This window comes from Triturus cristatus, chromosome 4_2 (genome assembly GCF_964204655.1).
Source record: "Triturus cristatus chromosome 4_2, aTriCri1.1, whole genome shotgun sequence".
NCBI lineage: Eukaryota > Metazoa > Chordata > Amphibia > Caudata > Salamandridae > Triturus > Triturus cristatus.
The window spans coordinates 967,829,644-967,843,118 of NC_140586.1; the positions used below are offsets into that span (position 1 = coordinate 967,829,644).

General features: G+C 46.5%; 1 protein-coding gene across 1 annotated transcript in view; it reads left to right on the plus strand.

Annotated features, from left to right (window-relative positions):
* LOC146839169 (uncharacterized) overlaps positions 1-13,475 on the plus strand; it is a 41,037-nt gene that overhangs the window by 16,372 nt on the left and 11,190 nt on the right. The gene's annotated exons all lie outside the window — the stretch shown is intronic.

Genomic DNA, 13,475 nt, shown 5'->3' on the forward strand with positions numbered 1-13,475 from the left:
ATCCAATATGCGCCCTAACCAATCAGGAGCGCTCAGCATAATACAGCATCTTATGACTTAGGGAGAGGGGAAAAATGCGACTGTTCCCTACGGATGGTCAGCGGCCATCTTGCCTCCCAGTGCCTAGCCCATGTTATTGCATTGTTTGCATCAGATTCTCCTAGTGCCTCACCCGTGATATTGCATTATTTGCTTCAACCCTAGTGCCTGGCCCATGTTATTTCATTGTTTGCCTAAGATTGCTCTAGTACCTGGACTGTGTTATTCCATTGTTTGCATCAGATTCTCCTTGTGCCTGGCCTGTGTTATTGCATTGTTTGCATCAGATTCTCCTAGTGCCTGGACTGTGTTATTGCATTGTTTGCATCAATCCTAGTGCCTGGCCGGTGTTATTGCACTGTTTGCATCAGATTCTCCTAGTGCCTGGACTGTGTTATTGCATTGTTTGCATCAATCCTAGTGCCTGGCCGGTGTTATTGCACTGTTTGCATCAGATTCTCCTAGTGCCTGGCCTGTGTTATTGCACTGTTTGTGTCAGATTCTCATAGTGCCTGGCCTGTGTTATTGCATTGTTTGTGTCAGATTCTCATAGTGCCTGACCCAAGTTATTGCTTTGTTTATGTCAGATTCTCTTAGTGCCTCACCCGTGTTATTGCATTATTTGCTTCAACCCTAGTGCCTGGCCCATGTTATTGCATTGTTTGCATCAAATTCTACTAGTGCCTGGCCCGTGTTATTGCATTGTTTGCATCAGATTCTCCTAGTACCTGGTCTGTGGTATTGCATTGTTTGCATCAGATTCTCATAGTGATTGGCCTGTTTTATTGAATTGTTTGCATCAGATTCTCTTGGTGCCTGGCCCGTGTTATTGCATTGTTTGCGTCTGGTGCCGGGCCTGTGTTATTGCATTGTTTGCATCAGATTCTCCCAGTGCGTGGCCTGTGTTATTGCATTGTTTGCATCTGATTCTCAAGAGTGATTGGCACTTTTTATTGAATTGTTTGCATCAGATTCTCTTGATGCCTGGCCTGTGCTATTGCATTGTTTGCATCAGATACTTCTAGTGCCTTGCCTGTGTTATTGCATTGTTTGCATCAGATTTTCATAGTGGTTGGCCCGTGTTATTGCATTGTTTGCATCAGATTCTCTTGGCGTGTGGCCCGTGTTATTGCATTGTTTGCATCTGATTCTCTTGCTGCCTGGCCCGTGTTATTGCATTGTTTGCGTCTAGTGCTCGGCCTGTGTTATTGCATTGTTTGCATCGATCCTACTGCCTGGCGTTTGTTATTGCATTGTTTGTATCAGATTCTTATAGTGGTTGGCCTGTTTTGTTGCATTGTTTGCATCAGATTCGTCTAGTGCCTGGCCCATGTTATTGCATTGTGTCCATCAGATTCTCCTAGTATCTAGTTTGTGTTATTGCATTGTGTCCACCAGATTCTCCTAGTGCCTGGTCTGTGTTATTGCATTGTTTGCATCAATCCTAGTGCCTGGCCTATGTTATTGCATTCTTAACAGAAGATTCTCCTAGTGCCTGGCCTGTGTTATTGCATTTTTTACGTAAATCCTAGTGCATAGCCTGTGATATTGCATTGTTTGCATAAGATTCTCCTAGTGCCTGGCATGTGTTATTGCATTGTTTGCATCAACCCTAGTGCCTGGCCTCTGTTATTGCATTGTTTGCATCAGATTCTCCTCGTGCTTGGCCTGTATTATTGCATTGTTTGCATCAACCCTAGTGCCTGGCCTCTGTTATTGCATTGTTTGCATCAGATTCTTATAGTGGTTGGCCTGTTTTATTCCATTGTTTGCATTAGATTCTCTTGGTGCCTGGCCCGTGTTATTGCATTGTTTGCGTCCAGTGCCTGGCCTGTGGTATTGCATTGTTTGCGTCAGATTCTCCCAGTGCCTGGCCTGTGCTATTGCATTGGTTGCATCAGATTCTTCTAGTGCCTGTCCAGAGTTATTGCATTGTTTGCTTAAGATTCTCCTAGTGCCTGGCCCATGTTATTGCATTGTGTCCACCAGATTCTCCTAGTCCCTGGTCTGTGTTATTGCATTGTTTGCATCAATCCTAGTGCCTGTCCTATGTTATTGCATTCTTTACATAAGATTCTCCTAGTGCCTGGCCTGTGTTATTGCATTGTGTACACCAGACCCTCCTAGTGCCTAGCCCGTGTGATTGCATTGTGTCCGACACATTCTCCTACTGCCTGGCCTGTGTTATTGCATTGTTTGCTTAAATCCCAATAACTAGCCTGTTGTGAGACCGGCCTCGTGGCGTGGGCCCTCCCGACCAGCAAGTTACCCTACAACCACGCCGAACCTCGTGGACACGGCCTTCCGGCTCCCGTGGGCCAACATCCCGAGGGCCGACCAGATCCCCAACATGCATGCCTGGCCGAGGGAGAACGAAACCCCCCCCCAAACCAGACCGAGAGGTGCCGACCCTGTCACACCTCTGGTCTCTCCCCCGAGGGAGGTTTCGATCGACCACCAGGCCCCCGGTGAGCGGGCGCCTCGCCTGCTGGGTGTCTGGAGTCCCTCCCAGACCTACCTGAACAGATCAAAGGGCCGAGCGACAGGAAACCCCGTCACACCGCCCCCCAGGCACCAGACCCCTCTCTGCGAGGACTCCGGACTTCAAAGAGGAGGGGGAGTATAACACGGGGTGCTGAAGGGACGGAAGCAGAGAAGACCTGGACTGACGAGAGCCTGCTGACCTGGTCGCGGCTCGATCGTTCATCCGAACAGAAGAACGCTACCCGAACTCTGAACCACCTGAGCCCTGCGGACGCTGTCGCGGCTCCCTGAACTCTGAACCATCTGAGCCCTGCTGACGCCGTCGCGGCTCCCCGAACTCCGAACCATCTGAGCCCTGCTGACGCCGTCGCGGCTCCCCGAATTCTGAACCATCTGAGCCCTGCTGACACCGTCGCGGCTCCCTGAACTACGACCCTCCGGTGCCTGCTGAGTGACTCGCGGCCCGCTCCTCCAAGAGAATCGGCAGAGATTGCCGAAGAGAAGCAACATCCCCTCAGCTCGAGGATTGAGAGCTGTGCGCCGGATACCTCGCAGAGACACTGATTCAAAGACTGTCCCGCTACCCTTTCCCCCCTCACAAGATCGCTGCCGCTTGTGGCCTTAATTCTGCACCTGGCTGCCGGATCATAAAGATCCCTGACAACCACCGATAAAAGCATATTGTCTTACAACGAATTACTGTGTGGTGTCCCTCTATCCGAAGGAGAGAGTAAGCGCAGCGTGTGCGATCCTAGGTACGAGACCCTTCCAGGAAGGGCCTCCCTGCTCTTGCTCGGCCTAACTCTGGGTAAGGTGGGCCTCCGGGTGGTCGGGAACGCATTCCGCAGCCTCCCCGGGGAACGCCTTCCAACACCTGTGTTATTACATTGTTTGCATAAGATTCTCCTTGTGCCTGGCCTGTGTTATTGCATTGTTTACGTCAATCCTAGTGCCTAGCCTGTGATATTGCATTGTTTACGTCAATCCTAGTGCCTAGCCTGTGATATTGCATTGTTTGCATAAGATTCTCCTAGGGCCTGGCCTGTGTTATTGCAGTTTGCATAAGATTCTCCTAGTGACTGGCCTGTGTTATTGCATTGTTTGCGTCAATCCTAGTACCTGGCCTGTGTTATTGCATTGTTTGCATCAGATTCTTATAGTGGTTGGCCTGTTTTATTCCATTGTTTGCATAAGATTCTCTTGGTGCCTGGCCCGTGTAATTGCATTGTTTGCATCCAGTGCCTGGCCTGTGTTATTGCATTGTTTGCATCAGATTCTCCCAGTGCCTGGCCTGTGCTATTGCATTGTTTACATCAGATTCTTTTAGTGCCTGTCCAGAGTTATTGCATTGTTTGCTTAAGATTCTCCTAGTGCCTGGCCAGTGTTATTGCATTGGTTGCATCAGATTCTCCTAGTGCCTGGCCTGTGTTATTGCATTGTTTGCGTCAGATTCTTCTTGTGCCTGGACTGTTATTGCTTTGTTTGCGTCAATCCTAGTGCCTGGCCTGTGATATTGCATTGTTTGGGTCATGTTGTCATAGTGCCTGGCCTGTGTTATTGAATTGTTTGTGTCAGATTCCCATAGCACCTAGCCTGTGTTATTGCATTGTTTGCATCAGATTCTCCTAGTGCCTCGCCTGTGTTATTGCATTATTTGCTTCAATCCAAGTGCTTGGCCTGTGTTATTGCATTGTTTGTGTCAGATTCTCCTAGTGCCTAGCCCGTGTTATTGCATTGTTTGCATCAGATTCTCCTAGTGCCTCGCTTGTGTTATTGCATTATTTACTTCAACCCTAGTGCCTGACCCATGTTATTGCATTATTTGCGTCTAGTGCCTGGCCTGTGTTATTGCATTGTTTGCATCAGATTCTCCCAGTGCCTGGCCTTTGCTATTGCATTGTTTGAATCAGATTCTTCTAGTGCCTGGCCTGTGTTATTGCATTGTTTGAATCAGATTCTCCTAGTACCTGGCCCATGTTATTGCATTGTGTCCACCAGATTCTCCTAGTATCTAGTTTATGTTATTACATTGTATCCATCAGATTCTCTTGGTGCCTGACCTGTGTTATTGCATTGTTTACGTCAATCCTAGTGCCTGGCCTATGATATTGCATTGTTTGCACAAGATTGTCCTAGTGCCTGGCCTGTGTTATTACATTGTTTGCATAAGATTCTCCTAGTGCCTGGCCTGTGTTATTGCATTGTTTGCGCCAATCCTAGTACCTGGCCTGTGTTATTGCATTGTTTGCATCAACCCTAGTGCCTGGCCTGTGGTATTGCATTGTTTGCATCAGATTCTTATAGTGGTTGGCCTGTTTTATTGCATTGTTAGCGTCAGATTCTCCCAGTGCCTGGCCTGTGCTATTGCATTGTTTGCCTCAGATTCTCCCAGTGCCTGCCCTGTGTTATTGCAATGTTTGCATCAGATTCTCATAGTGGTTGACCCGGGTTATTGCATTGTTTATATCAGATTCTCTTGGTGCCTGGCCCGTGCTTTTGCATTGTTTGCATCAGATTCTTCTAGTGATTGGCCTGTGTTATTGCATTGTTTGCATCAGATTCTCTTGGTGCCTGGCCCGTGTTATTGCATTGTTTGCGTCTAGTGCCCGGCCTGTGTTACTGCATTGTTTGCATCAATCCTACTGCCTGGCCTGTGTTATTGCATTGTTTCCGTCTAGTGCCTGGCCTATGTTATTGCATTGTTTGCATAAGATTATCCTAGTGGTTGGCCTGTGTTATTGCATTGTTTGCATCAGATTCTTACGGTGCCCGGCCTATGTTTTTGCATTATTTGCTTCAATCCAAGTGCCTGGTCTGTGTTATTGCATTGTTTGCATCAGATTGTCCCATCGCCTGGCCTGTGTTATTGCATTGTTTCCATCATGTTTTTCTAGTGCCTGGCCTTTGTTATTGCACTGTTTGCATCAGATTCACACAGTGGTTGGCCCGTGTTGCTGCATTGTTTGCATCAGATTCTCTTGGTGCCTGGCCCGTGTTATTGCATTGTTTGCGTCTAGTGCCCGGCCTGTTTTATTGCATTGTTTGCATCGATCCTACTGCCTGGCCTGGGTTATTGCATTGTTTGCATCAGATTCTCATAGTGGTTGGCCCTTGTTATTGCATTGTTTGCATCAGATTCTCTTGGTGCCTGGTCCGTGTTATTGCATTGTTTGCGTCTAGTGCCCGGCCTGTGTTATTGCATTGTTTGCATCGATCCTACTGCCTGGCCTGTGTTATTGCATTGTTTGCATCAGATTCTCATAGTGGTTGGCCCGTGTTATTGCATTGTTTGCATCAGATTCTCTTGGTGCCTGGCCCGTGTTATTTCATTATTTGCGTCAGATTCTTCTAGTGCCTGGCCTGTGTTATTGCATTGTCTGCATCAGATTCTTATAGTACCCGGCCTGTGTTATTGCATTGTCTGCATCAGATGCTCTTGGTGCCTGGCCCGTGTTATTGCAATGTTTGCGTCTAGTGCTCGGCCTGTGTTATTGCATTGTTTGCGTCAGATTCTCACAGTGCCTGGTCTGTTTTATTGCATTGTTTGCATCAGATTCTCTTGTTGCCTGGCCCGTGTTATTGCATTGTTTGCGTCTAGTGCCTGCCCTGTGTTGCATTATTTGCGTCAGATTCTCCTAGTGCCTGGCCTGTGCTATTGCATTGTTTGCATCAGATTCTTCTAGTGCCTGGCCTGTGTTATTGTATTGTTTGCATCAGATTCTTCTAGTACATGGCCTGTGTTATTGCATTGTTTGCATCAGATTTTCTTGGTGCCTGGCCCGTGTTATTGCATTATTTGCATCTAGTGCCCGGCCTGTGTTGCATTATTTGCGTCAGATTCTCCCAGTGCCTGGCCTGTGCTATTGCATTGTTTGCATCAGATTCTTCTAGTGCCGGGCCCGTGTTATTGCATTGTTTGCATCAGATTCTTCTAGTGCCTGGCCCGGGTTATTGCATTGTTTGCATTAGATTCTTGTAGTGCCTGGCCTGTGTTATTGCATTGTTTGCATCAGATTCTTCTAGTGCCTGGCCCGGGTTATTGCATTGTTTGCATCAGATTCTCTTGGTGTCTGGGCTGTGTTATTGCATTGTTTGCATCAGATTCTTCTAGTACATGGCCTGTGTTATTGCATTGTTTGCATCAGATTTTCTTGGTGCCTGGCCCGTGTTATTGCATTGTTTGGTTCGATCCTACTGCCTGGCCTGTGTTATTGCATTGTTTGCATCAGATTCTTATAGTGGTTGGCCCTTTTTATTGCATTGTTTGCATCAGATTCTCCTAGTACCTGGCCCATGTTATTGCATTGTGTCCACAAGATTTTCCTAGTATCTAGTTTATGTTATTACATTGTGTTCACCAGATTCTCCTAGTGCCTGGCCTGTGTTATTGCATTGTATGCATCAGATTCTCTTGGTGCCTGGCCTGTGTTATTGCATTGTATGCATCAGATTCTTCAAGTGCCCCGCCTGTGTTATTGCATTGTTTGCATCAGATTCTCTTGGTGCCTGGTCTGTGTTATTACATTGTTTGCTTAAGATTCTCCTTGTGCCTGGCCTGTGTTATTGCATTGTTTACGTCAATCCTAGTGCCTGGCCTATGATATTGCATTGTTTGCACAAGATTGTCCTAGTGCCTGGCCTGTGTTATTACATTGTTTGCATAAGATTCTCCTAGTGCCTGGCCTGTGTTATTGCATTGTTTGCGCCAATCCTAGTACCTGGCCTGTGTTATTGCATTGTTTGCATCAACCCTAGTGCCTGGCCTGTGGTATTGCATTGTTTGCATCAGATACTCCCAGTGCCTGGCCTGTGTTATTGCATTGTTTGCATCAGATTCTTATAGTGGTTGGCCTGTTTTATTGCATTGTTAGCGTCAGATTCTCCCAGTGCCTGGCCTGTGCTATTGCATTGTTTGCCTCAGATTCTCCCAGTGCCTGCCCTGTGTTATTGCAATGTTTGCATCAGATTCTCATAGTGGTTGACCCGGGTTATTGCATTGTTTATATCAGATTCTCTTGGCGCCTGGCCCGTGCTTTTGCATTGTTTGCATCAGATTCTTCTAGTGATTGGCCTGTTTTATTGCATTGTTTGCATCAGATTCTCTTGGTGCCTGGCCCGTGTTATTGCATTGTTTGCGTCTAGTGCCCGGCCTGTGTTACTGCATTGTTTGCATCAATCCTACTGCCTGGCCTGTGTTATTGCATTGTTTCCGTCTAGTGCCTGGCCTATGTTATTGCATTGTTTGCATAAGATTATCCTAGTGGTTGGCCTGTGTTATTGCATTGTTTGCATCAGATTCTTACGGTGCCCGGCCTATGTTTTTGCATTATTTGCTTCAATCCAAGTGCCTGGTCTGTGTTATTGCATTGTTTGCATCAGATTGTCCCATCGCCTGGCCTGTGTTATTGCATTGTTTGCATCATGTTTTTCTAGTGCCTGGCCTTTGTTATTGCACTGTTTGCATCAGATTCACACAGTGGTTGGCCCGTGTTACTGCATTGTTTGCATCAGATTCTCTTGGTGCCTGGCCCGTGTTATTGCATTGTTTGCGTCTAGTGCCCGGCATGTTTTATTGCATTGTTTGCATCAATCCTACTGCCTGGCCTGGGTTATTGCATTGTTTGCATCAGATTCTCATAGTGGTTGGCCCGTGTTATTGCATTGTTTGCATCAGATTCTCTTGGTGCCTGGCCCGTGTTATTGCATTGTTTGCGTCTAGTGCCCGGCCTGTGTTATTGCATTGTTTGCATCGATCCTACTGCCTGGCCTGTGTTATTGCTTTGTTTGCATCAGATTCTCATAGTGGTTGGCCCGTGTTATTGCATTGTTTGCATCAGATTCTCTTGGTGCCTGGCCCGTGTTATTTCATTGTTTGCGTCAGATTCTTCTAGTGCCTGGCCTGTGTTATTGTATTGTTTGCATCAGATTCTCATAGTGGTTGGCCCGTGTTATTGCATTGTTTGCATCAGATTCTCTTGGTGCCTGGCCTGTGTTATTGCATTGTCTGCATCAGATTCTTATAGTGGTTGGCCCGTGTTATTGCATTGTCTGCATCAGATGCTCTTGGTGCCTGGCCCGTGTTATTGCAATGTTTGCGTCTAGTGCTCGGCCTGTGTTATTGCATTGTTTGCGTCAGATTCTCATAGTGGTTGGCCCGTGTTATTGCATTGTCTGCATCAGATGCTCTTGGTGCCTGGCCCGTGTTATTGCAATGTTTGCGTCTAGTGCTCGGCCTGTGTTATTGCATTGTTTGCGTCAGATTCTCACAGTGCCTGGTCTGTTTTATTGCATTGTTTGCATCAGATTCTCTTGTTGCCTGGCCCGTGTTATTGCATTGTTTGCGTCTAGTGCCTGCCCTGTGTTGCATTATTTGCGTCAGATTCTCCTAGCGCCTGGCCTGTGCTATTGCATTGTTTGCATCAGATTCTTCTAGTGCCTGGCCTGTGTTATTGCATTGTTTGCATCAGATTCTCATAGTGGTTGGCCCGGGTTATTGCATTGTTTGCATCAGATTCTCTTGGTGTCTGGGCTGTGTTATTGTATTGTTTGCATCAGATTCTTCTAGTACATGGCCTGTGTTATTGCATTGTTTGCATCATATTTTCTTGGTGCCTGGCCCGTGTTATTGCATTATTTGCATCTAGTGCCCGGCCTGTGTTGCATTATTTGCGTCAGATTCTCCCAGTGCCTGGCCTGTGCTATTGCATTGTTTGCATCAGATTCTTCTAGTGCCGGGCCCGTGTTATTGCATTGTTTGCATCAGATTCTTCTAGTGCCTGGCCCGGGTTATTGCATTGTTTGCATCAGATTCTTCTAGTGCCTGGCCTGTGTTATTGCATTGTTTGCATCAGATTCTTCTAGTGCCTGGCCCGGGTTATTGCATTGTTTGCATCAGATTCTCTTGGTGTCTGGGCTGTGTTATTGCATTGTTTGCATCAGATTCTTCTAGTACATGGCCTGTGTTATTGCATTGTTTGCATCAGATTTTCTTGGTGCCTGGCCCGTGTTATTGCATTGTTTGGATCGATCCTACTGCCTGGCCTGTGTTATTGCATTGTTTGCATCAGATTCTTATAGTGGTTGGCCCTTTTTATTGCATTGTTTGCATCAGATTCTCTGGGTGCCTGGCCCGTGTTATTGCATTGTTTGCGTCTATTGCCTGGCCTGTGTTTTGCATTGTTTGCATAAGATTATCCTAGTGGCTGGCCTGTGTTATTGCATTGTTTCCATCAGATTTTTACGGTGCCCAGCCTATGTTTTTGCATTATTTGCTTCAATCCAAGTGCCTGGTCTGTGTTATTGCATTGTTTGCGTCAGATTGTCCCAACGCCTGGCTTGTGTTATTGCATTGTTTGCGTCACGTTTTTCTAGTGCCTGGCCTGTGTTATTGCATTGTTTGCATCAGATTCTCACAGTGTTTGGCCCGTGTTATTGCATTGTTTGCATCAGATTCTCTTGGTGCCTGGCCCGTGTTATTGCTTTGTTTGCATCAAATTCTTCTAGTGCCTGGCCTGTGTTATTGTATTGTTTGCATAAGATTCTCCTTGTGCCTGGCCCGTGTTATTCCATTGTTTGCATCAGATTCTCCTATTGCCTGGCCCGTGTTATTGCATTGTTTGCGTCAGATTCTTACGGTGCCCGGCCTATGTTATTGCATTATTTGCTTCAATCCAAGTGGCTGCTCTGTGTTATTGCATTGTTTGCGTCAGATTGTACCAACGCCTGGCCTGTGTTATTCCATTGTTTGCATCAGATTCTCCTATTGCCTGGCCCGTGTTATTGCATTGTTTGCGTCACATTTTTCTAGTACCCGGTCTGTGTTATTGCATTGTATGCGCTGCTCTTGGTATGTTATTGTTCTAATAGTTGCAGCTTTTCAAACAAACATGGTACCTTTTATCCCAATCAAGTGCATCTGACTGCAAGGACACTGCACTCTCCCTGCAGTAGCAATCTACCTCCTATTTATGTAGCCACAGACCGCACAGCATGTCTGCCAGAGATGTCGTAGGGTCAGAAACAGTGCATAGGTAAGTAGGTATGATGGAAAACAAACTGTTGAGTAAGATTTTAAATGAAGAAGCTGCTGTGATAGACGGCAAAACATCCCTGTCAAAACATCAGCAGTAGGACAATGGTACATGGAATGATAATGGTAGATTTATTCACACTTCTGTGCAGTGCGTGTCACTTATTGTTCTTTTCTTCCACTCTCATGAGATGGTTTTACAAGGCAACTCTGAGCTCACTGAGTGTGGAGCTTCCCCGAATCTCAGACTCGGGCCGTACCAAAGACGGTAACAGAGAAGGTTGAAAGATCGGAGTCTTGATCCTGGCAGGTGGACAGGTAATCCCCGAGGGGGTGTAGTTGATCTGTGTGTTGCCACGACTGTCCCGGCGGTGTAAGAAAATGTCAGCAATTTGTGGAGGGCCCTCTTTTGGGTGAGAACCACCCACCTTCATGCAATACGGACTTGAGGGTTTGTGTCTGCGCAGGATGAGTTACATTCTGATAGCAAAATGGAGGACCTTGTCCAAAGGGGATGGATGTTACCAAGTTTTAACATCTTCAGTTACGACAGATAGAGAAAGTCCATGTACCTCGAGGTTCTTGAAAAGCTTTCTGCACTCTGCTGGTGCAGGCAGGATGTTTATTGTCTATTTGGCATTTGCCAGGGGATGTTCAGATACAGTGGTTGAAATTAAGCTTGGAGCAGCACTTGGAGCGTTGACTCTTGGAGTCTCGTGGTATGTGCTGGATGTGGTAGAACTGTTAATGTTCTGCGGAGCTCAGAAAATCCTGACTTTCATGCATCTCAGAGCTCGAGCTCTGTGTCTTGACCAGTAGAATTGCAATAAAGAAGATGACCGTGACCAGTTCTACCTCTCCCGACTGATCATTGAGGAAAGGAGCCCTTGTCTGGAAGGAAAATCTGCACAAGGCACAGCTAACAGAAGACCTGCCTGGAAGATCTCCACAAGACACAGCTCACGTAAGCCCTGCCTAGAAGGAAGATCTGCACAAGGCACAGCTGACAGAAGTCCTCCCTGGAAGGAAGATCTGCACAAGGCACAGCTGACAGACATCCTACCTGGAAGAAAGAACTGCACAAGGCGCAGCTGACAGAAGTCCTTCCTGGAAGGAAGATCTGCACAAGGCACAGCTGACAGAAGCCCCTTCCTGGAAGGAAGATCTGCACAAGGCACAGCTGACAGAAGTCCAGCCTAGAAAGGAAGATCTGCACAAGGCGCAGCTGACAGAAGTTCTGCCTGGAAGGAAGATCTGCACAAGGCACAGCTGACAGAAGCCCTGCCTGGAGGGATGATCTGCACAAGGCGCAGCAGACAAAAGTCCTGCCTGGAAGGAAGATCTGCACAAGGCACAGCTGATGGAAGTCCTGCCTGGAAGGAAGATCTGCACGAGGCACAGCTGACATATGTCCTGCCTGGAAGGAAGATCTGCACAAGGCACAGCTGAGGAAGTCCTGCCTGGAAGGAAGATCTGCACAGGGTGAAGATAACTGAAGTCCTGCCTGGAAGGAAGATCTGCACAAGGCACAGCTGACAAAAGTCCTGCCTGGAAGAAAGATCTGCACAAGGCGCAGCTGACGGGGGTCCTGCCTAGAAAGGAAGATCTGCACAAGGCACAACTGACATAAGCCCCCCTCCCCTCCGGAAGGAAGATCTGCACAATGCGCTGCTGACCGAGGTCCTGCCTAGAAAGGCAGGTCTGCAGAAGGCACGGCTGACAGAAGTTCTTCCTGGTGGTGGCCTCAAAGCAGTGAGAGACCCACAAACCACAAGATCCTTCAAGCCCAGCTAGCCACACTGGACACAATGTACACCAAAGGCCTGATTTGGATTTCAGCGGATAGTTTATTCCATCACAAATATGACAGGTATCCTGCCTGCCCCATTAAAAATGCATTACATCCTGTGTCAATTATAATAAGGCAGACAGGATATCTGTGACGTTTTGATTAAGCCTTGGTTCCAAACGGACAACGTCATGCCAGATGCCATGTAATGGTGGAAAAGGGGGAAAAAAGAGTAATATGCACACATCTGCTGCGGGGATATGTCAGGTAAATTATTGGTTGTGATGGAATCTCTATAAGTACTAAATGACTGATATCTTTCAATATTAAATTATATGAATCAACGTTTGTTTGCCTTATCTGCGCTTATAATGTAAAGGACGGGCCTTACAGTGAACCCCTCGCTCTGTTTGACACAAAAGCCCCGGAAGGAGCTGCATCTTACAGAACTTTATCTACATTAGGAAGAACTAAAGACTTGCTTTTTAAAGTTGTCTTTCAGGGTCAGAACCGGGGGTGCTGTAAGCTGCACTAGTTTCAGGGAAATGGACAGATTTTATGGCGATAGGAAACCCCCCTCAACTCACAATAATGCTCAAATCTTCCAGGTTACAAGAAACCAGAAATGCTTGAACCAAGGGAGCTGTTGAAAGTGTCAAAGGTGACTTATGAACAGAGGGGTAAAGACAGGAGTTGGTATTTGAGATGATCTTAAGTGAATAGGAAAGGAACGAGAAGAAGTGTGTGAATGGCGTTACTTTTATTGTATACTTAGTAAAGTTACTGGAAATTTTGCAGCCCAGCCTGATCCATCTCTTTTTCTAAACTCTATTGTTGTTTAAATGAAATCTTGACCATATGTGTCTATCTTAAGATACACCTCTAGCACTTGGGTGCTCCGTGAGCGCCCTTACTTTGCTGCGTTACTCTGTGAACACTGGTAAATCACCTCCTTTTCAGACATTAATAAGATGTCACCTGATCAACAGAACTTTTAGTTAAATATCTGGGGATGATGAAATATTCCTTGCTAAGTTTCAAAGTCGGTAAAGAAGAAGGGGAAGATTCACTAAGATTTTGCGCTGTGTTTGCGTCACAAAATTGCTACAAAACAGCGCAAAATCTTTTTTTCCT